The following is a 21,246-nucleotide window of genomic DNA, read 5'->3' on the forward strand; positions in this document are numbered from 1 at the left end:
CAAGATATATGAGAACATTTGCATGCGCGTGTGTGGGCATGTCTCAAAGCGACAAACTCTCCTGTCAGCCATAATGTTTTTCGTGTTGCGTTCAATGACTTCCTTCAATGCGGCCTTCACTCTGGAGGATACATCTAATTGCTCTAATCAACTCTGCCGTGCTAAAAAGGGGGAATTCTTTTTGCTTCTTAAGTAGCAAATTAATATATATTTTTTTTATAAAAGAGCGGCTTGAGATCAATTTAACATTATTTTTAGTTTTGACAGCTTTTCACAGCGTGTCAGCGTCAGTTGTGACAGCTGAAAAGTGAAGAAGAAAAAAAAGCGCGGTGTGGACACACAAGATGTGGCTGTGATGTGCGCGTGTCAAACGACTTATCTCGCTAAAGCGCTCGCTGGCATGCCCGTCACTAAACTTCACAAACGGGCGAGCCTTCAAACACGTCAAAAAAGAAAAAAAAAAAAAAAAGAGCGAAACGGAGTCATCACATCACACATCAGTCATGTAGCCACCAGCGAAATGAGCGAGGTGTCATGTGCACTCAAGGAGACGCTCGCTGATGACGCTTTCAATCTGAACAAGACTAAGTGATAACATCTTTTTTTACGGCTCACTCTCGTTGAGTCGTAATCAATTAAGGCTTTGATTACTGATGAGTATGAAGAGAACATTTCTTGCAGAGTGATTGTGGATATCTGAAGAGCAAAACAAACTGTTTGGTCGCAACATTATTATTAATTGATAGTTTATTTGGTGGCAAATGGCTTTTAGATGATAAGACTGGAGTGCAAGAAAACAAGTGCTTGTTCTTCAATTAGTTCACTGCCATTATGTCGATAGCCTACTTGTCAAATTGTACGGTTTCGGCGTAATTCGTACAAGTGAGCACTGATTTTTAAATGTATACGCCTGAAGTTCAAAATCTGTATGTTTTTCGTGCATTACCAGGGGTGTAACGGTACACAAAAATCTCGGTTTGGTACGTACCTCGGTTTTGAGGTCACGGTTCGGTTCATTTTCGGTACAGTAAGAAAACAAAATGCAAAATATAAATGTGCTAGTTGTTTATTACACACCTTTGCGCTTTCAACAATAGGAACATTAGCCTTAACAAAGCTAGAATTCTGCTCAAAAAGTAACGGGTATTTAAAGATAATCCAACAACAATTTGCCGTTCAGACCCCACGTATTGGTCAGCTTTCTTTCTGAAAGAAAGAAGAAAAAAGAAGCCCTGTGCTAAAGAGAAAAGCAATCCCAATGACAAAGATTCTAACATGTATTTTACAAATGAAATGCCTCAATGAATCATCTTTTTTCTTAGGAACGGTTTTCAAAAGCTTTGTTGGTGGATTTTCTCGAGGTAAAGCGCCTCACAGAAATTAATAAATTTAGTTGTGTAAGCAGGATCTGTGTATTATTCTTATTATTTAATTACAGGTGTTTTAGCTAATTTCAATTTATTCTATTTTAAATGGGCTATTATTTATTTTATTATGTGTTTATATTTTACAAATGTGATGTAGTATTCATTTATATTGTATATTTTATGTTGTATAACTTTAGTTCCTATGTGAATATTAGTTCCTACTTGTTTTGTTGTGGTAGGAGGGTTTTGTATTGAACACAGGGCCGTGTTGGTTATTATTACAGCAGAGAAGACAGCAGTAAATCAACAAAGACAAGTCAACTATGCCCCGATCTACCACTCAAGAGATCTGATGTACCCAAAAAGTGGGTTACGATTGCATACCAGTGTGAAAATCGACCGGATCCACCGTATTTTTACACGAGTGACTTCCGGTCTGCCCAATCCTAGCTACCGGTAGTAGTATTGACGCAGGAGGGTCGCGTCTCGCGTCAAATAATAAACTCTGTTCTTTTCGCGTGCGTCGTGTTGAGCCGCTTCTGGGACGTCGTGTTGAGCCGCTTCTGGGACGTGTCTTACACGCGGCCGCAATGCGACTGGTGTGCATTGGCTGATTGACTTTAACGCCCGCGTTTCACTGCGTTCTCGCGGCGGCCACGTTGTCCCGCCATTGACGTTTCTGGGTTATACTGTCGTACCGTGTTGGTCCTCATTATAGTAGAGAAGACGGAGTAAATACTGCGACTTGCAGCCTCGAAAAGTAAGGGTCACATTACATCAGAAACTCGTTCAGTACGCCTCCGTTCCGAACCGGCACCCCGTACTGAAACGGTTCAATACAAATACATGTACTGTTACACCCTTAGTGAGCACCGAGTACGCCTTACGTTCAAAATCTGTATGTTTTTCGTGCATTACGTTTATTTTGTCGGATTTTGTCACCGTTTCGGCAACGACACAATGTGCCTTACGATGCGTTACTACGTTGGTTGAATTACGCAAGAAAAGTCAGAGACACAGAGAGAAGAAGGCCATGAGTCCACAACCGGAATGGCGATGCAACCTACTAAGAAGCTGCGCAACCTTGAGATGAATGTTCGTCGGGAGTCAGCAAGCAATGAAAACTGCGACAAGGATTAAGTCGACAAAAGGGGGTGGCGTACACGGCCTATAATCGGTCCTCAGCTATTCCCTATCTTCTGGATCGAATCAACTGAATAAACTAACTACTGAATTATGACCTAATCTACTGGATCTACTAATCAACATAACGAGCACATTGCCACGATCGACAATGGACTAGGACTATTGGGAAAATGAACAATCAGAGGGGATGGTTATTATATTAAAAAAACAACAACCTTGTAATCACTACGAAATCTGAATGTCAAAAATTTATATTCGATATTTTCTGCGTCCTATATGGTATACTGGAGATGGGTTTCAATAAGCTTCGGCTTCTCCCGTCAGCCCTTTTCTTTTCAGGTTGAATTAATTGTAAACACATATAAATGCTGTATGTTTGTTTGGATTTGTCATGCCTGAAGGGAAAATAAATAAATAAATAAATAAAAATAAAAAATAAGAGTGTTTGTTTTGACGCTGTAGCAAACGCGATGCTAGGCTAGGTGGCTCCAATATTTCCTGGCTGTAGCCGACAGCCTACAATCTAAGCCTAGATATCACACGCTCATGAACTACATGCGAAATGACAGACGGCGGCGTTAATAAACAGCCGCCATTTTGAAGCTGTAGACTTCTCAGAAAGGCTCTGTTGTAGTGAACCTTCCTAGCGAACTTAAGTAAATTTTTATCTAAAATACCCCTAAATCAGCAAAACCTTGACTTGAATCTATCGTTAAATGATGAATAAGTTTTAAAACTTTAACATGTCGAAAGTAGACGGAAGGGAACTAACGCAAAAACAGCAGCAATTTTTACAACTTTAACAGTTGATTCACAATAATAAACGATTTCCAAACATAACAAAGGTTACTATGATTTTTTTTAATGAAAAAAAAAAAAGCATGAAAGGTAACACCAGTTACTTTGCCAAGTAACTAATTACTCTTAACTTCAGGTAACTGAGTTACTAACTCAATAACTTTTTGAGAGAAGTAATTTGTAACTAATTAATTACTTTTTAAAAGTAAAGAACAACACTGGTCATAAAGATGAAGTCTGCAGAATGAAAGCGGAGATTTCATTCTGCCAATTTGTTGCCGTACACAATATACCCGCAACTATTGCTGATCACTTCTCAGAATTAGCAAAAGAAATGTTCCCTGACTCAAAGATTGCATGGGTAAGTTAATTTTATCAATTGACCTTTTTAATTTATATTGGACACACTAACTACCTTCAAGTCAAACTGAATTGCAACAAAGGTCACTGTTAAATTTTAGTAATCATGATGTAGCTGAATATATTGTTTTTTGATTGCACCAGGTTATATGTTACAATATTACCAATAAATTCATATTATTTTAAAAATTGAGTTTTATTTTTGTTTCAAATTGCACGCTATATACAACGTTGTAAGATTAGTCACCAATTTGTAAGGCCATACGTCAATATTTGTAAGATTGCTAACCGCCTTGGGTTGACAGGTATGTGATAGACGTCCAGTCCATTTGAAATGGACGTCTATTTACGTCAATGAGTTAACAAGGAACATTTATTGTTATTCAGCAAAACCACATGGTACAATACGCCTACATAGTCAGCAGATTTACGGTTTCACGCGTAGGCTACGCACTAGTGGCGAGTTAGTTTAAACAAAATAGGCTTTTATAATTTCAAAAAAAGTGCTGGCTTATGCAGTTATTTTAAAGGTGACGGGAACAGGCAGCAGTCTGTGCATTTGCCGGAAGCCACAGAAATTTCTGTACGCTGTACTCTCGCGGCGCCTTTCAACATTTCACGCTGGTCTGCAGCTTGTTAGGAAATAAAGGAGTTGTTGGGAGAAGAAACATTTTGCTTATACAGAAGATAGTTCAGGCAAGTTGAAAAATGCTATGGCGTCTAGAAAACATGACATGATGCTGCAACGACCAGATGAAGGGACGTCACCGACAATGCAAAAGGTTTGTAAATGCAACATTTCAAGGGATACTCGGACTTAAAGACTCTAATAAGCCACAATTGTTCTGTAAAATGTTATTAGAAACACATACAGTATTGGCCCGAATATAAGACGGCCCTGATTATAAGACGACCCCCCTTTTCAAGACTCAAGTTTGAAAAAAAAAAAAAGACTTTTTGAACACCAAATTAATTTTTATACAGAAAATGATTACATCACATCTGAAACAAATGATTATAACAATATATTTGAGAGAAAAAGCATGTTCTTTTGCCTCATTCAAATCTTAACATCTGAACATTTAAATATGTAAACTGAAGTGCAATCACATTCGTAAATGAATGGCTTCTGGTTTTTGAAATGTAAATAAACCAATCTATTGTGCTAAAACAACAAAATTGCAATAACTGCATTAACCATCAAAGTGAGGTCTAACTGTGTAGTCTTGAAACAAATCTAAATAAGGAAAAACATTGCAATAAAATAATGCAAACTGGAAAAACTTGAGAGTAGCTGAGATCTTCCATGACAGAGCATCGCTTCAAAGATATCTGGCGCCATCTAGCGTCGTGAATGGGTATATTGTCTAGACCCGGAATACAGTATAAGACGACTCCCACTTTTTCAGTCTTATATTCGGGCCAATACGGTATATTATTGCCACTGATTTAAAAATCTAGAATATTTAGTACATGTTTTGACTTACGGAGGGCACCATATTTTATACGTGCAATCCACACTGGGAGTGATGACGCGGTTGGCCTGAACAGGGAGAAAAGCTGTGCGAGCTAGCAAGCGAAGCTAGTATGATGACTGCCATGATTTTGTCACATTCTGCTGCTGGTCAGATTGTTTTGTTACAGAGATGTGGGATGAGTTACTAACGTCCTACCTGAGTCCAATTCAAGCTCATCAGCAGTGTCTTTAACCCTTTAACACCTAAGCCTATTTTGGCCGAATTTGCATGCATTTAATGTTGCCTTTATATTTCAAAGAAAAAAATGTTTACAATGGCCAAGTTGGGTCCCTTTTTTCAGGACACCTTGAACTTCATGTCCAAACTGTTTTCTTCACTGACCAATTATAATCGACATTTTGGACCCAAAAAGACAAAAAAAATCCCAAAATATTTTTTTCAGAATGTGTAGTGTTGATGTCCCATTGACAACCCAACATGCTCGACCAAACGTTTTGAAGCTTGATAATATTTATCCTACTTGTTAGGATAAACATTCAATAGAAAAAAATAAGATTGTATAGTTTTATGTTAGACAATTCAACACAAACAGTAAGTATGGTCATAGGCGTTTTTGGCCTTTACACATACTATGGTCAAAACGGGTTATATACAGTGCAAAATAGTGAGAAAAAAAATAATATATATTTCATCTAACACATAAAGGGTTTGGAGGATATCTCTTTGTGAAGTTAGGTATTATACCCATCACCTTATCTAAAGTATATACGTACATGCAACCAAGCTTCTTGAACACTCATCTTTATAAAAATTGAAAAGATTATAGTGAAGAAAAAATATATATAACATTGAAAAAAAGTATTTTCAAAAATATTGACAAGTAGTTCAGTTCAATTCAAATCTTTCTGGCATACGACCCGATAAAGTTTTTTTTTTTTTGCCAACTCAATAAAGCTTCTGCATGAGCATGTCACGGAGCTGCGTCACACACAACGTCACACAGCCTACTCTTTCGCCGTTTGCGCGCTGCTGTCAGCCTGTCACTTCTACTCGCCGAGACGCCGTCTCATCCCAGGAAAACAACGACAAATATGGCTCATCTTCTTCCTTGAGTTAATGAAATAATGCATTAGCTTGCACTAAATTTAGTTTTAGATTCATTCTGCACGTTTCAAAGTCGCTCGCTCAAACTGGCCGTTGCTTGCGTCAGCATGCCTCCTTTTCCTTAGTTGGCGCCTCGCTCGGAAATTTATTAAAAATGTCCACATTCGGTTCACATCACAACGGCTCTTGGGATATATAGTCTTTTGTGCTGCGTGCGGTTTTGAAATAGGACAAGAAATGATGGAAATATGGAGATGGATACATGGTCCATGCAGCGTTTTAATGCATATTTATGAGTGCAATAAAAATATAAAATTCAAATGACATTATCTCCCGTTTTTCTTGGTCGATTGACTTCAAATAAAAACTGGTGTGAGCATCAACTTCCGCACTTTCAAATGAGACCAACCAGTGGCAAGTGGGTGACGTAATTACAGCGTGACGAAGCTTCAAAGACGATATGCGTAAACGCGTCGCTACCGACACGTTCGGTGTTAAAGGGTTAAACCGATCCTAGGCGGCTTGTATTGACTTGCTGCCATTTGTCAGTTTGTATATCGCTTAGTTGTCAGTGTCTGCTTGCTGTCTGAAGTGAGCTGAGTTTTTAGTTCCGTGGTCAAGCTAGCCGCACTTTTTTTCCCCGAACGTCCTACCTGCATCCAATTCAAGCTCATCAGCAGTGTCTTTAAACCGATCCGATGCGGCTTGTATTGACTTGCTGCCATTTGACAGTTTGTATTGGGAGGGAAAACCGCCTCTAAACACGGTTTTCCCTCTTTTATTGTGTTAAATGATCCCTACCTCCTGTCACAGACCATTTTTGTGTCTCCCTTTTCGCGATCGCGTGGTTTTGTCTGTGTTCAACAAACCTTTTTATGCAATCACTATGTTCTTGTTGTCTGCTTGCTGTCTGAAGTGAGCTGAGTTTTTAGTTCCGTGGTCAAGCTAGCTGCACTTTTTTTCCCGAACGTCCTACCTGCATCCTATTCAAGCTCATCAGCAGTGTCTTTAAACCGATCCTAGGCGGCTTGTATTGACTTGCTGGCATTTGACAGTTTGTATATCCCTTCGTTGTTAGTGGCATCATTGCCTTGTTTTTTTGTTTGTCTGCCTCTCAACACTGTTTTCCCTCTTTTTTTTTTTTTTCTTTTTTAAATTGATCCCGACCTCCTGTCACAGACCCTTTTTGTGTCTCTCTTTTCGCGATCGCGTGTTTTTGTGTGTGTTCAATAAACCCTTTTACGCAATCCCTATGTTCTTGTTGTCTGCTTGCTGTCTGAAATGAGCCGTGTTTTTTAGTTCCATGGTCAAGCTAGCCGCGCTTTCTTTTCAGTTAAGTTTTCCTTTCAGGTTTTCCCACTCAGACGGACAGCGCATGTGGGTTGCGATTACTTTATAAGGAAAATCATGACTAATATCAGGTGAGTACAGTACAGTCCTGTGGTCTAAGTGCTCGTCTGTCGCACGGGAAATGCAGGATCAAATCCTGCTGGAGACTTCCATTTCATTGTGTTTGCTGCTGTTCTTTGTGAAATATCGACAGTGCTGTGCTGCTCATCACTTTTCCGATTGGTGTTCAAATTGGAAGGGCAGAACTGATGCATCGCTGCCCAGTGACGTCAATGCATCAGTTTTTTTTTCTTCAACGATGATGATAACGGAAATATTTTGTCAACGAAAACACTTTTTTCATGATGATGACAAGACGATAACGAGCTAAAAACGGTTTTGAGAGACTAAAATATAATGAGCCTAGTGCCAGTTTTCCTCTGACGAGACGAAAATGCGCAATGCTTTCCGTCACATGTTCACAATGTGTGACATTTATGTGTAGTTAGCCTGCATCGTAGCAGTGTCTGCTTGTGTCACTCTTGTGATGTGCTGTGCCCCCTCCCACCCACTCACCAGTGCAGTGCCCTCCAGTCTCAAGGCTTGCTTGCACACATGGCAGGATTTGTTTTCTTGTCTTGGCCATAGAGAATATGCAATGCTGCTTTCACTTTTAAAGGTCTGTGCTGAGTGATCATCACACACTAAATGTAACTAGTAGCGTTAGCATTAGGCTATTAGGCTCGTGGCGTCCAGGTGGGTATAAGTCATTGAAAATAATGTACTGTTTACCTGCTGAGTGTGTATTATCACCAAGTTGACGTTGTCCTTGTAGACGCTACAATATGTTCTCGTCTGTCAATGTTCATTCAAAATGGTTGGAAACGATTATTTAAAAAAAATCATTTTTAGTAAACGTCGAGTGAACGTCAACTAAAACTAGATGAAAACAAACACATTTTGAGATGACTAAAATATGACTAAGACTAATAATATCGTCCTACAGACTAAGACGAAAATTAAAAGGGCTGCCAAAAAAAAAATACTGCGTCGCATTGCATGGTCAATAACATTGGCGACCTACTATTGTTTTTAACTATGTTAAACTAATAGTTTTTAACTATGTTAAAGTAATTTTTCAAATTTTATATAAACGAAAACATTAAGACGGGTCTGAATATCAAATTATTATAACTCGTTCTAAATTTATCTTTTAAGAACTACAAGTTTTTTCCGTCCGTTGTTCCCTTTAAAGAGCACACGACAGGAGAAAAAAAGTCTTAAATAGCATTATTATGTGAATCATATTTTGAGACAATTCGACTATATACAACAATTTAGCAAAGCGCAGATGACAAGAAATTAGTCCTTTAATCTGCCGGTTAGCCACGCCTACCATTATAGGGCTCTAGCGTCCCCAACAGGTGGATGACGTCAGCGGAGTCACGATTTCATCTAATTTAGTATGCAGCCCATTGAGGGGGAATTATTCAGAACGAGGAAAACGCGACGAAGAGAGCCGCAAAATGTCATTGTTTCAGTCTCTCTACTCCAATATTTTTACAGGATATTCTTTTTATTCAAGTATTTTTCCACAATAGCTAAATAAATGGCTTGAGAAGGACCACTCAGCCCGTCGAGGGGGAAGTATTCACAACTTTTAAAACGTGACAAAGAGAGCTGCAAAATGTCATTGTTTCTGTCTCTTTACTTCAATATTTTTACAGGATATTCTTTTTATCCAAGTATTTTCCCCAATTACTAAATAAATGACATGGTCATGACAAATAAGTCTTGTGCTAAATGGAATATGAAATAATAAAAATGCACTTATTCAGGACGACGTGGCAAAATTACTCCATAATGGTCAAAACTGTCGACTTTACCTTTACTGTCGCACCTCCCGAACGATATTTTATGACACCTAAATCAGACATATGTCATTTCCCTTCCCCGGCTTCGGAGAAAGTAAACAAACCAAGAGACGTGACAGCTAGCCGACATGCTTACCCGAACCGAGTGATGTTTCAAAGTCTTCGAAGCGGAAAATCACACATAACTAGCCCGGATTATTTGACATGACGACTGGGTTGTCGATTGTCTTCGCGGACCGGCAAATCGCCCGGCGGAGAGCAATTTATCGCTAGTTCCCCGGAGGAGGGCGGCTGCAGTTGTTGTGCAGCTAACGTGCAGCTAATGTGCATGAGGAGAGCTTTTTACATGCCCATCAATGATCAAACGTAAGTAGTCCTTTATTTATAGAAAGTTTGTAGTGTTTACTTTGTAATCGCTGTATCCGTATTTGACATAATACAAAACAAGATGTTTACTCACTTCCTCGTAAATCCAATGGTCCCACAGTAGTAGGGCTTGTGTTTTGGCCAATATCCACGGTGAATGGGAACCTTTTGAAACTCCAAAAAGGCGCATACGCCTCTCCCTCATAAAGCAAGATTTTTCTGCAGCCGTTTGGCTGGCGTGATGTGAAAAATAAACGTATTAATCCGCAAAATCAGCTGAATCCTTAGTCCTTACTGTATACACAGTAAGTACAGTACGGCTGTAGAGTGAAGAGGACGCCTTCAACCGTACACGTCACAGCGCCCTCCTCCACAATGCAAGACCGAAGTCGGAAGTCACTCATTTTCATGGCGTGGGATTAAAAAAACTAAATAAATACAGCGATCGCTTCCACACACATCCAAGCGGTTCATATCATTCAGGAGCATAAAATACTGCGTGCATTATTAAATAAACATGCTTTTTCGTGTCACATGCACTTTAAACAATGTATCTTTTATAAAAGTCTAATGGCAACAGAATCAAGAGGACAGACCAGAAATGTCATTGTCTCACCAAGCCACTGCTTGTCAGGGGATTGGGGCAAGATGAGAGTTGCCCTGGGGTGATGACATCATCATTTCCTTCCAATCCTTCTTCCTTCACACAGGATAAGTGGCCTAAACTGGAAATAAAAATACATATTTTCACACTCCAGCTCCACGAAGAGACGTGTAGAAAACAATAAATCAAGCATCATATTTGAATCCGCATTAATTCAGTGCATGCCTGCATTGAATATGACTGTATTTCACAAGAGATTAACAAGAAGCAGTCTGGTTTTATTGGCCGCAAATAACCATTTAAAATAGGTGTTAAAAAATGCAAATCATTAAAGCCGCATTAAACAATATTATTGACCTTTCCGCGGCCACACTTTTATTTTTTTTTTTTAAACCTCACCAACGTAGGCCATGATTAACATACGCTGCTCTTAATAAATTACATATTATAAAAGAATTAAGGACAACTGGGTGCGTTTTTATGAGCGCGTAAAGGTGAAGGCCATGCATATTAAGGTTTTCACGCACTGTGAACTTCTGGAGTAAGTTGCCAAATTAATTCCGCCATTGTGCTCCATTTTCACACTGCCAGAGTGCTAAAAACTGAAGGAGGATTTCTATTATCAAAAAGAATATAACTCATTGGCTAACATTGACGGCGATAGACGCCTAATCTGTTTTGACAGAGACTGCTCATTTGCCCCGTCCAGCAAGGGGGTAGGTTTGGTCTCAACATCGGTCGGGATGATATAACAGCATAACCTGCATGTACACTTTTTGTTATGTTTTGTTATTAATAGGGTTGTTCCGATTTTTGCTCTTGATCCGATCGTTTTAGTTTGAGTATCTGCCGATCCCGATATTTCCCGATCCGATTGTTTTTTTTGTTTTTTTTGCTCCCGATTCAATTCCAATTATTCCGGATAATTTTTCCCGATCATATACATTTTGGCAATGCATTAAGAAAAAAATGAATAAAACTCGGACGAATATATACATTCAACATACAGTACATAAGTACTGTATTTGTTTATTATGACAATAAATCCTCAAGATGGCATTTACATTATTAACATTCTTTCTGTGAAAGGGATCCACGGATAGAAAGACTTGTAATTCTTAAAGGATAAATGTGACTTTGTATATTGTGACTAAATATTGCCATCTAGTGTATTTGTTGAGCTTTCAGTAAATAATACTGTAGCCATTTAACTTCTGCCCAAATGCATGATGGGAAGTGCAGCCATGACTGTGCGTAGTGGTACCAATTCATATATCTTTGCGTTGGGAAATAACATAAGGTGTTAAGAAAAAGATCAACTACTACCTTTCTTCCCTACATTGCTTCCAACGATATTCCTAATTGTTGAGAGAGGGATTGTAAGGCTTTAGCCATTTAAAAAAAGGCTTCAAAGGCTGCCAAGATTCTCTCTACTCATTTTACATAGCCTTTTAGCTATATGTATAAGTAAAACGATGCCATTAAAGATCGAACGCGACAATGCGTGAGTGGGTAGTACAGCGCATGCATTTATTGCGTTAAATATTTTGATGTTATTACCACCGTTAAAGCGATAAATTTGATAGGCCTACTTTAAGCCAAAACTATAGACTCTGGATGAGTGTAAGACATTTTGTCTGTAACGTTATATACAATTAGAAAACAATTTAATTAATATATATATATATATATATATATATATACACATCTATTAAAAAATGCATGTCCGATATTTTTTTGCCGGTTCCGACACTTTGAAAATGACGTGATCGGACCCGATCCATCGGTATTATAAGACGAAACAGATTTGGCGAAAAGGGTCAGGGCTACATTTCTCACAAATATGAACCTAATTAATAGATAGGCTAAATGATCAATGCAAAATAAATCAGTATTGACTTAAACTAACTTTCATGTGTATTGGCTCAGGTGATACAACGTTCGATGCAAACCTTTGTTTTCAAAAACTACTAAAACATTTTGAGTGCAAGTCTATTAAAAAAACGGGGCGTTATCCAAGAATGGGTCCACTTCTGGGCATACTAGACCAGTGTTTTTCAACGTTTTTTGACTCACGGCACATTTTTACATTGGAAAAAATCTCCCTGCACAACACAAACCAAAAATGTTCGAAAATAATTTTCTGTATATTTAATTATATAATAATTTCTCAGTATGTATACTTACTCAGTGTGAACCTTGAGCCTGTTTAGATGAACTCAAAGTCGATATTCTTGTTCTTCAACAGCTCTCAGTCTTCCTCTATTTTTATTATTATTATATATTTTTTTTGATAGCAGTTAGGCTTATCAGACAGGGGGACTTGAGCAATGTCTTTAACTACATCAGGCCGAGCATTTCGCAGACAATGGCTTTGCAGGCATGTAGTATTAATTAATGTCTGTCACGGGGTTGGGACTTTTTAGGTTTAGCAACAAGGTAACTGGCTTTGAGGGCTTTCTCATTTACCTTCGTAGTTTTTAATCAAAAAAGTTGCCTGTTTCTCTGTGTTTTCACGAAGGCGAACAAAATAGTCCATCGACTTGTTTTGAAGCGACCGGTGTTTCGTTTGGAGATGACGTTTAAGCTTGCTTGCTTGCTTGCTTGCTACCATGGCGCTGTTGGAATGGAGAGTTGCTCGTGTCGCGTTCAAGAACTGCTCGGATTTTTAGCCATTAGCCCCCTTGCTGTTCTCAACAATGTGTAGGTATGAAACACAGGGGGAGGATTGACGGTCGTCACATTTGGATAAAATAGAAAGGACACTTTCGAGTATATCGACACATGACGAGTCTAACCAAATGATGTGCAGTAGACGTGCTGGGATCCATCCACATTGTCGAGGACAGCAAGGTCGTTGTTGGCTACAAATCCGAGCAGTTTTTGAACGCACCGCATGCAGTACTTGGCTCATCTGCACACGACCGAGAACTTTCTACCTAATCCTTCCTTCCGTCCTACTGCAACTCCGCCCGACGACATAAAAAAAAATATATATTGTAATAGCCCCGAATGGGGAAATAAAAAGGAGAGGAGTCGGTGATGAATTTCCCACATGGAAAATAATAAACAAAATAACAGCGGCATCAGCAACATGGGACCGCTAACTTCGCTCACACGTCGTTCTCCCTCCCTCTTTGCTTGCTTCCCGCTACGTCACCACTCTGCAGTCTGATGGCGCGTTCAAGGACCCGCACACAGTTACAGACATTACAAATATACACTCACCGGCCACTTTATTAGGTACACCATGCTAGCAATGGGTTGGACCCCCTTTTGCCTTCAGAAGTGCCTAAATCAGAACTGCATAGATTCAACAAGGTGCTGGAAGCATTACTCAGAGAGTTTGGTCCATATTGAAATGATGGCATCACACAGTTGGTGCAGATTTGTTGGCTGCACATCCATGATGCGAATCTCCCGTTCCACAAAATCTCAAAGATGCTCTATTGGATTGAGATCTGGTGACTGTGGAGGCCATTTGAGGACAGTGAACTCATTGTCATGTTCAAGAAACCAGTCTGAGATGATTCCAGCTTTATGACATGGCGCATTATCCTGCTGAAAGTAGCCATCAGAAGTTGGGTACATTGTGGTCATAAAGGAATGGACATGGTCAGCAACAATACTGTTAGGCTGTGGCGTTTCAACGATGCTCAATTGGTACCAAGGGGCCCAAAGAGTGCCAAGAAAATATTCCCCACACCATTACACCACCACCACCAGGCTGAACCGTTGATACAAGGCAGGATGGATCCATGCTTTCATGTTGTTGACGCCAAATTCTGACCCTACCATCCAAATGTCGGAGCAGAAATCGAGACTCATCAGACCAGGCAACGTTTTTCCAATCTTCTATTGTCCAATTTCGATGAGCTTGTGCAAATTGTAGCCTCAGTTTCCTGTTTTTAGCTGAAAGGAGTGGCACCCGGCGTGGTCTTCTGCCTTAAAGTTCGACGTACTGTGCGTTCAGAGATGCTCTTCTGCCTACCTTGGTTGTAACGGGTGGTTATTTGAGTCACTGTTGCATTTCTATCAGCTCGAACCAGTCTGGCCATTCTCCTCTGACCTCTGGCATCAACAAGGCATTTCCACCCACAGAACTGCGGCTCACTGGATATTTTTTCGTTTTCGGACCATTGTCTGTAAACCCTAGAGATGGTTGTGCGTAAAAGTCCCAGTAGATAAGCATTTTCTGAAATACTCAGACCAGCCTTTCTGGCACCACCAACCATGCCACGTTCAAAGTCACTCAAATCACCTTTCTTCCCCATACTGATGGTCCGTTTGAACTGCAGGAGATTGTCTTAAACCATGTCTACATGCCTAAATGCACTGAGTTGCCGCCATGTGATTGGCTGATTAGAACTTAAGTGTTAACGAGCAGTTGGACAGGTGTACCTAATAAAGTGGCCGGTGAGTGTATATTATATATACTGGATATGAATGCGACGTTAGCTAATTTCTCGTGGCACACCTGACGATCTCTTGCGGCATACCGGTTGAAAAACACTGTACTAGACTACCCTAAGACTCGAACCAAAGTACTCTCATGAAATTTCATGAGAGTACATGAGAGTTTCATTTCATTTCAATTTTTTCCCCATGTCAATTCATGTTCATTACAGTGTCCCCCTGAAGTGGACTCTCCCAGTTTTATTATTATTATTTTTTTAAATAAAGGGACTTGAACCCTGAAGCCACCGCGTTGCATTACCGTAATGCACATAATGCAAACAATGATCCAAAAGAGGGACGGCTAGCTTGACTTCGTTGCTCCTTATTGAAGCTGGCCTGACCGCAGTGGTTTGCAGCTTAGTAAATTCACACAGTTTAATGTTATGCTATCCCTGATGCCGGTCGGACTCTCAGTAGCCCAATTAGCAGTGTTTCCCCCACCTCCACAACATTGATGAATTTTTACATGACTTACAGTGGTTGCTACTGGCTGAAAAAAAATCATCTTATATCTCTCTTCTTCGAAAAGGGACGGAGGAGGCAACATGTTGTTGACATGAATCTGTCGAGACGGTGTGACTGTGTGTATGTGTGTGTGTGGCGGAAGGGTGGGTCAAGTTATCAGCTGATCAAATGTGCGTTAGAGGGGGGAGTGGACTGGCACATTCAGCAAGTGAAAAGGGATGTATGTAAGTCTGAACATAATGAAAATAATTCACTTAATAATGATAGGTTCTTTTGTATCTTTACAACATATGGGGTGACTAAATTACCTATATAACTGAAACCATGATATAATTGCTTAAAAGTTGGTGGGGACAATTTGAGCACCCTGAAAAGTTGGTAGTGTTATGTCCCTACCGTCCCCATGCAAACCTACGCCCTTGCCTTCCAGTCAAAATGGCTGGATGTCTATTAAGGTCAATGGCAGTGAATGAGTTAAATATCCTGAGGTTCTTACCATACATATCATGTATGTTATAGTCCACTTGTAGTGGACCCAATTGTGATCCATTACCTTAAACCCCCACACACAAAAAAACACTTGTTTTTTCTCATAGAGAAAAATGATTTGAAATCTTGACAAAATTGTAGTATAACCTCCTGGATCATAGTGTTTTTTTCACAGCTAAAACTCGAGTTGTTTGAAGATTACAAATCCTTTTCAAATATATGTTATGAGCAGCTCAGGTAACAAAATGGTGGTGATGCGAGAGATGTCAATACGAGGCAAACCATATATTTTCTTTCTACCTGACCCGGTCCTGTCTGACACCGAAAAATGGCTCGTTGTCGCTGTGACAGTTGAACGGACACCGAGGGAAAGTTTGCCTCTGTTTTATACATCTCTTAGTAAAAAAAAAAAAAACAAAAAAAAAAACAAGTGAATCCAAAGCACTTGGGGAGTATGGAGAGAAAAAAAATGACACGCAACAATAGCATCCACCAATAGCACTGTCAAACAACGCCACCTCTCTCGGATGTTAAAAGCTTTAAGAGCTGATGCCTCGGTGACACTCGCAGCCTCGGGATGTCACACATGCTTGACGACTTGAGAGCGGTCTCTTTTTGTGTGTGTGTGTTCCTTTTCTTCCCGTGGGCGTGCGCGTCTCTGGGCGGCAAAAGTGACATTTGAGGGGCACTTTACACAAGCCGGCGTTTGCTGCGGGGAGATCCTCGGTATCACCTAAAGAGCCTTTGTCAGTCATCGGAAAGCTGTCACCTTTCCGGGGGCCGATACGGTAGGGGGGAGCGCGCTGACAGCTCGGAATTAATGAGAGGTGCATGACAGCGCACCTCACAGCTCTCGTCTATGTGTATGCGTGTGTGTGTGTGGTCTTTTGTCTCAAGAGGATGGACCGACTTCCTCACAATGCAGCCGGAATGATAGATAAGACAAGACAAGACATCTAGGTTGGTCATTTCGTTGGACTTGGTGCGGTTTTACCAAAACATTTTAGGGTTTAACCGATTTCAACAACCTGATCGATTGCTGCAACTCCCAGGTTATTCACATACAACCTATGGAAGTTAAAAAAAAAAAAATGTTAAAATTGTATTCAGACCACTACTTAAGTGCACTTGACACACCTAGCTAGTGTACCCTTTGAGGTCTTTACCAGAACTTCTAAACCAGTGGTGCCTCATCCTTCTTTCCATGCTATTGGATTTTTCTTTTGATTAACGTACAGGTAAACCAGTTGAGCTTTAGCGGAGAAAAAAATCTGAGAGCTCCTTTAGCCTATGACCCACCCTCCTTTTAGATTGACATTCACGACAGTCATGAAGTTAGATCTCGTTTTTGGGAGTGAATTCAATCACATGTCATGTCATGTTAAGCAGTGCTGTTAATCTTTCTTTAAAAAAGTAAATAGTTACAGTTAAAAATTACTTCTCCCAAAAAGTTATTCAGCAAAGCTTTTCATGTTCTACACATTATTACATGATACATTCTATAACATCTTTCACATCAAATATACGGTACGTACCGAACCATGACTTGTGTGTATCGTCACACCCCTAATATACACTCACCAGCCACTTTATTAGGTACACTATGCTAGCAACGGGTTGGACCCCCTTTTGCCTTCAGAACTGCCTCAATTCTTCGTGGCATAGATTCAAAAAGGTGCTGGAAGCATTCCTCATAGAGTTTGGTCCATATAGATGCTCTTCTGCCTACCTTGGTTGTAACGGGTGGTTATTTGAGTCACTGTTGCCTTTCTATCAGCTCGAACCAGTCTGGCAATTCTCCTTTGATCTCTGGCATCAACAAGGCATTTCCACCCACAGAACTGCCGCTCACTGAAATGTTTTTTTTTTCCGGACCATTCTCTGTAATCCCTAGAGATGGTTGTGCGTGAAAATCCCAGTACATCAGCAGTTTCTGAAATACTCAGACCAGCCCTTCTGGCACCAAAAACCATGCCACGTTCAAAGTCACTCAAATCACCTTTCTTCCCCATACTGATGCTCGGTTTGAACTGCAGGAGATTTTCTTAAACCATGTCTGCATGCCTAAATGCACTGAGTTGCCGCCATGTGATTGGCCGATTAGAAATTAAGTGTTAACGAGCAGTTGGACAGGTGTACCTAATATAGTTGCCGGTGAGTGTATATAGATCTGTCTTTGCTCTAGTTGTTTTCGTTAAAAAAACAACAAACAAGGTTCATGGATAAGTCATTCAAGAAAAGTTTAGGACAAGTGACTATTGCTGGTAATGAAATAACCAACCACACAAATTATTATTATTATTTTGTAGCTTCTACAAAGACAACACCAAGTTGGTTATGATAATGCACACTCAGCAGGAAAACAGAACTTTATTTTTTCAATTAATTATACCCACCTGGATGCAACGTAAAATAAAAGTTGCCCGAAAGTTTAAGATGACGATCGCCACGCTTAAATGCTAATGATAACGAGAACGCAAATGCTATGCTAACGCTTTGCGTTAGAACCGGTGTCACCAACCCCTTCCTTCCCACTCTGCTGTCTTCCAGGTAGCTGTGACAAAATCAGACAACTCGCGCGTCATTCTACCAAATTGTAGTAACGCGCCCCTTCACATTCTAAGTAACGGTAATGGCGTTGCAAAGATGGGAAAAGTAATTATTTTACTCACTACTAGAGCTGAAACGAATACTCAAATCACTCAAGGTTTTTTATCCGAGTAATTACATTCTCCTTGAGGAGTTGTTTAATTTTGCCAGCTCTGAGCATCACGTTTTGCCCGGACAACTTTTAATGCAGGACAACGCGCTGACGTCACGTACGTACCGGAAGAAACGGCGGCGGCGGCTGATTTATTTGATTCAAACCATGCATGGATATAGAGATAACTACAAAGAAGCCGACGAAGGCCAAAAGAAATGCACCAAGAAAAGGCAGGAAATTTAAAAAGTGTGGAAGCATTTCAAGCTGGGGACCAAGGCGAAAACGGTATCATGTATTAACTGTAATACAGCGCGATATCCTCGCTCGGCCCTGGCTAACCGCGGCCCCCCCAATGGTTCCACACCCCGGCTGGACCATGCGACCGATGACCGCCCCTGAAACCCAGATTTGGCGCCAACGCGCGACCCGACTGCCTAGCCCCTGCGATACCCGGGACAAGGTAAAATGAAGGTAATGTAGCGATATTAAGTGAGATTAACGCTACTGTACCTTGCTAACGTAACATTAGCCCTAGGTTTCTATTAATCATGACTATACTGTCGATGCGTGGCTAACGTGCCTTTCATACATGCTTTATTTAATCTGTGAAGAAGACAGCACTGTAAAGTGATGAGGGTGTAATATAAAACATAATAATGATAGCTTGTCAATTTGAGCTCAGTAGTTATTGATGGATAAAACAAGTAGCACTGGTGCCTAATGTAAAGGTATACAACAGGTATCATACATCTATTTTGAACACTGCAAAAACTCAAAATCCTATCAGGACTAACAATTTAGAAATAAACGTAAAACTTAACTAGAACTTGAAAATAGCTCAACACAAATGGAAATTCAATTGATAAAAAACGCCAAACTTTTACGTGATGTGTGTTATCGAGCGTTTTTAAGTAAGAAATAAGATTTTTTTTTTTTTAATAAGATCGAGAAGTTTTTTGAGCGAAAGCAGTGAATTTGTTGTTGTAAAAACACAGCGCAGTAGAGTGATGAGGGTGTAAAATAAAAACATAATAAAGCTAACTGTTAATTTTAGCTCAGTAGTCATTGATGGATAAAACACCAAGTAGCACTGGTGCCTAATATGCTCCAATACAGCAGGTATCAAACATTTATTTTGAACACTTCAAAGACTCAAAATCCTATCAGGACTTACAATTTAGACTTTTAAAACTTATCTAGAACTTAAAAATAGCTTAACACAAATGGAAATTCAATTGAAATGTGGGAAAAACACCTAACTTTTAAATGTGTGATCAAGTGTAATAAAATTTTTAGGCAAGATATAATACTTTTTTTTTTAATTTTATGAGTAAGTTTTTTGAGTGAAACCAGTGAATTTTTTTTTTTTTTTCCCCTAGTCACATCTAAAATGCAATTGTCGGCTGTTTTCAACACTGTACATAAAAAATAAAGACATTAATTGTCTGAAAAAGGTTCAATATTAGGAGAAATGCATATTTATTTTAATTGTTCTTTACCTAAAAAAATGTATTATCCGATTACTCGGTAGAAATATTAGTCGAATACTTGATTACTAAAGTATTCGATAGCTGCAGCCCTACACTCTAATGAAAACGCCGTTTAACGCCGTTAAAAATGTAGTTATGCTACGCTGTTATTGACAACACTGATGTTAATACAGCACTCAATCTTGTGATTGAGAAGTTGCTCACCTAATTTGCTATCTAGCAAACAAGCTAGCTGGCGCACCTCTGCATTCCATACTCACCCGCAAAAATAACATTTCCCCAATCAGAGGTGAAAGAAAAATTGAAATGTGTAATTATTATACAAGACAGCTTTAACACTTTTCAAATCACCCCAGAAGGCAGTCGCACACCCCCTGGGGTGCCCGCAGCACAATTTGGGAATCCCTGATTTAGTGTGATTTGGCAGCATAATAAGAGGAGCCATCCCATTTCAGGAAGCAGATGCTCACAAGAATCCAGCTTTGTGGAAAGACGGTTACATGGAAAAGAACAATTGGAGAGGCTCCTCAAATTACATTCTTCGAGCGCTTCTCCAGTGCGAGCGTGCGTCTGGATGTAATAATCTCGCGGTAAATGAGTTCTGTCAATGTTTCAGCATCTCTATTATGCAACAGGAATAATAGGCAGGAGGAGGAAGGGGATGGAGCGCGAGGACAGCTGAGCCACGACGGATGGAAAAGCTTCGCAGATGACACGGTGACCTGTGTTTAAAAACGGAGTTACTGTGTTCGAGGAATTTTTGTAAACAGCCCTATGTTGACCTACTACTGTAATAGTTATATTCAAAGATGTCATCCAAATAAAGATAATAGAACCACCTGAAAAATATTCAAGTTTTATAATAATTCCTTCAGATTCCGAAGACCACAGTGATTGCAAAAAGCAAGCCAGAAATGAGTATCCAAGATATTTGCTTGCTTGATTTGAATAACTCACTCTGAGGATCTGACATGAAAATAAAAAAGTGAAAATAAAATGAAATAAAACAGCCATCAGCGAGTGAGTTTATCAGCTTGGCACCTGCTACTGGAACATTCTTGATGAAGCAAAGGTTGTCTTCATTAAGCGCATTAATATTCATGACACATGGTAATTCTGACACAGAAAAGGTCTTGGTAACCTTTTCGCGTGCGTGAGTTTTTTTTTTTCCTCCTTTTTTTTTTTTTAACTTCTCAAGGAAATTACAGTCCGGC

The 21,246-nt window shown here is 39.7% G+C and overlaps 1 protein-coding gene across 2 annotated transcripts in view; it reads right to left on the minus strand.

The window, feature by feature from the left end:
• The window catches only part of LOC130910532 (teashirt homolog 1-like), a 281,199-nt gene that overhangs the window by 79,197 nt on the left and 180,756 nt on the right, over positions 1-21,246 (minus strand). For both annotated transcript variants that reach the window (XM_057827929.1, XM_057827928.1), the window contains exon 6: positions 10,439-10,547. The gene's annotated coding sequence lies outside the window, so the exon portion shown is untranslated. The remainder of the gene's footprint in view (positions 1-10,438; positions 10,548-21,246) is intronic.

This window comes from Corythoichthys intestinalis, chromosome 22 (genome assembly GCF_030265065.1).
Source record: "Corythoichthys intestinalis isolate RoL2023-P3 chromosome 22, ASM3026506v1, whole genome shotgun sequence".
In the NCBI taxonomy this organism is placed as follows: Eukaryota; Metazoa; Chordata; class Actinopteri; order Syngnathiformes; family Syngnathidae; genus Corythoichthys; species Corythoichthys intestinalis.